This window comes from Rhagoletis zephyria, unplaced genomic scaffold, assembly GCF_001687245.7.
Source record: "Rhagoletis zephyria isolate East Lansing unplaced genomic scaffold, Rhagoletis_zephyria_1.1 Rzeph_scaffold_01964, whole genome shotgun sequence".
Lineage (NCBI taxonomy): Eukaryota > Metazoa > Arthropoda > Insecta > Diptera > Tephritidae > Rhagoletis > Rhagoletis zephyria.
Window position 1 is genome coordinate 84170 of NW_016159048.1, and position 1213 is coordinate 85382.

Genomic DNA, 1213 nt, shown 5'->3' on the forward strand with positions numbered 1-1213 from the left:
TGAGTAGGTTGAATGAGGATGTGCCGAATGAGTGTCCGGCATGCGGAGAGACCCCACATGACTCGAAACATCTCTTCGCATGCCCGGAAAACCCGACAACCCTAACGGCCTTGTCCCTGTGGACAAACCCCACAGAAGCTGCACGCTTCCTAGGGTTGCCGTTAGTGGAACTTGACGACAACGACTGAGATACCAACCGATCTGGGCGGGGTTGTTGTGGCCGCTACAACAACAACATTCCAAAATAACTATAGTGCTGTATTAGTATTTCGTAATAATTCACTTTTCCTTACAAGACGCGTACAGTATTCAATGCTTTTCGGTATCTTCTTTCGTTTGATATATACATATATTTTGTGAATTATAATAGACATCACTGGGGCGGTAGCCCCAGGTTTACCACACAGAAAGGGAATTCTAGTTATTTCATCCTTTCCCAAGGCTATATCACTGGGGCGGTGGCTGAGATTTCCATTACGGAACCAATTGCATGCGTTTGTAATACTTTAATATACAATTACTATTTAATTAAGTAAAACGCGTTTATAAATGTTTTCACAAATCGCGCGATTTTTAATTAAACATTTTTTTGTTGTTGTTGTTGTAGCGGCTACTAAGCCCCGTTCGGGTCGGTTCATCCGTCAACGTTGTCGTCAAATTTAGCTAGGGGGATGCCCGGGAAGTGTGCGACTTCCACAGGGGCTGTCCATAGGGACAGGGGCGTCAGCTGAGTGGGGTTCTCAGGGCATGTGAAGAGGTGCCGGGAGTCATATGGCGACTCTCCACATGCCGGGCATTGGTTGGGCAAATCCTCATTGATTCTATTCAAGTAAGAGTTTAGCCTACTGCAATAGCCAGAGCGAAGTTGGGCTATTGTAGTGCGGGTCTCCCGAGGCAGACAAAGTTCTGTCCCGTCCACGTCCGGTGGTTGTGTGCCTAGAACGGCATTCACAGGGCGGGAGTCTACATAACTTGAGACTGATTCCCTGTGAATGCCGTTCAGGGCCTGTCGGTAGGTTGACGGGTCCAGAGGTTGTTTGATAAACCTCTGGACTTCGTCCGTCAGTTCGTAAAGATGCCTCCTGACGTGCCTTGGCGAGGGCTCTTCCGCGAGCAGCTGTGCGCTGGGATGGCCACGTCTATGGCTCCCAGCAAGGAACTGCTTGCAGAGCATTATGTTATGCTCCTTGACTGGGAGCATCTGGGCCTCGTC